The 2,289-nt window shown below is 41.0% G+C and overlaps 1 non-coding gene across 1 annotated transcript; it reads right to left on the bottom strand.

The window, feature by feature from the left end:
* Nucleotides 1-2,216: 2,216 nt before the first annotated feature.
* On the bottom strand, nucleotides 2,217-2,289 carry Trnaa-agc (transfer RNA alanine (anticodon AGC)). Its single transcript has one exon. It is a non-coding gene; the product is annotated as a tRNA-Ala (tRNA).

Genomic DNA, 2,289 nt, shown 5'->3' with positions numbered 1-2,289 from the left:
AAGAGAGGTACAGAAAAGCGTGCTATCCTTCTTAGCGCAACTACTACCCCGCTCTTCTTGTCAATTTCACTGCCTTTGCCATGAGCGGTGGACTGACGATGCTACGAGTATACGGTCTTGCTGAAAAATGGCATTGCGTTCAGTTTCATTCTGTGAGTTCGACAGCTACTTGACTAAATATTGTATTTTCGCCTTACGCGACTTGTTTTTTTATTATAAAAAGAAACCGTGAACAATGCATGGAAGAACATACGACTGACGAGTCTTCTTCTTCTTCTTCGTCGTTCGCTGACTGACGAGTCTTATTCAAAGGGTCAGTGATGAGTAGCATGCACGAGGCAGACACATCTTCGCGTTCTACTCCAGTCAAAAAATCAGTGAATATCAACTAATTAAACGATCGATCATATAAGCGATCGATCAGCTCATCAACCAATATCATATTGTTTTATTGTACCCCTCAAATTTGACGCAAAAACCTCCCGTTGTCGACCACTCACGCGATTGCCGACCAACTCCTGCATCAATGGCACAAAACACGAACTACGCAAGAGTTCTAAACATAACAACCTGTTCGGGATAGATCATTTCATTTGACTTTCTCCTCTTATGTAAACTGAGTTGCCAAGTTGTGTCTATCCTGAATTCTCGCCGATTTATTTTTTAATTGGAATCAAACGTTTTTGTCAGGTCAATTTTGGAGGTAGGCCTACCATTATTTGAGCGGCGGTAACGTGACCCTTGTAAAAGAAATCTTGAATCCGAAAGTGTGAAGAATAGCCAAAGTGAAAGTCCCTGTCATGACATAACAAGTTTGTATGGATGACACGGGAATGAATGCTTTGGTTGGGGTTCGACAATTCCTGCAATCATTTTTATGGTACGTTTTTTTTGTTTGTTTTTTAAATGCTTGACGGATCCGACACTTGATTTTTGGGCGAGTTATCATCTAATTAGTGTCGGAGGACAGAAAGCCGAACTCAACTGATCAAAGGGAGGTGGGATGCCAGAATTGTTCGGCACCCGCCCTTTGGTGAGCGCCAGAACAAACGCAGCCTCGACTTGTGATGTGGAGCAAAACAGGAGTCTGCACTCCCCCTCGCCCCCTCTCATCTCCCCCCCCCCCCCCCCCCCCCCCCCCCAGTCAAAACACTCACCACTGAGCCAACGGCGACGACTGTTGCGCGAAGATATACACCTAAATGTCAGTGGTCACATCTTTTTGTTTCATTTTTACATTTAGTCAAGTTTTGACTAAATGTTTTAACATAGAGGGGGAATCGAGACGAGGGTCGTGGTGTATGTGTGTGTGTGTGTGTGTTTTTTTCTTTCCTTTTTCTTTTTCTTTCTTTTTTCTTCTTTTTCTTTCTTTTTCCTTTTTCTTGAAATAATGTTTCAAGAGTGACTTTATGAAGACGCAACGGCTAAGAATAGAAGGTTAACCAAGCGCCTAGAGAGAGAGAGAGCGAGAGAAAGACAGAGACACTGAGAGACAGAGACAGAGCGACAGACACAGAGAGAGAGACACAAAGATTGACGCATAGCTCGTGAGAGAGAGAGACTGTGAGAGAGAGAGACTGAGAAAGAGAGACAGACAGAGAGAGAGAGAGACTGTGAGAGAGAGACTGAGAAAGAGAGACAGACAGAGAGAGAGAGAGAGACACGTAACTTTGTAGTCTTTCATTTCGACTGTACCCATAAGGTATTAACTATATTTATCTTGTTTACAGCGCAATCTTCATTCAAAATAGAGGAGAATTAATTGTTGAAATTCGGCTAATAGGTGATCTGAAAAACGAGGGAAACGGTAAACTAAGGTATCCCCAGAAACATTCTGATTCACTGAGTTGTTGTTTGGTCCATCGTCAGCTAAACATTCTGAACGACGAAATGTGTAAATTTTAAGTACACTTGAAATTGACATTTCAGTTAAAATACACTATTACAATATGATGACCTGAACAGAAGTTCAGGCATCCTTTTTATTTGTGACACTTCAAACATAGCTTTGTTTCTTTGGAACATGTTTGAAAATTGTGAAACATTAAACAAAGTGCAGCCGCTGATGTAAACATAAATTATTTTTCTTTTTAAAAAAATGTCATTTTAAAATATTTGTATTTCGTGGTAAAATTTCTTTTGATGTTAAAAGCGATAGTATTAACGAAAGGGGAATAAACACACAAAAAATAAACAGTAATGAGAGAAAAAAAACTTGGAGATGCAGGGTATCGATCCCCGTACCTCTCACATGCTAAGCGAGCGCTCTACCATCTGAGCTACATCCCC

Source organism: Littorina saxatilis, linkage group LG2 (genome assembly GCF_037325665.1).
Source record: "Littorina saxatilis isolate snail1 linkage group LG2, US_GU_Lsax_2.0, whole genome shotgun sequence".
Taxonomy (NCBI): domain Eukaryota; kingdom Metazoa; phylum Mollusca; class Gastropoda; order Littorinimorpha; family Littorinidae; genus Littorina; species Littorina saxatilis.
Note: the sequence above shows the minus strand (reverse complement) of the source record. Positions and strands in the feature narration are given on the sequence as shown.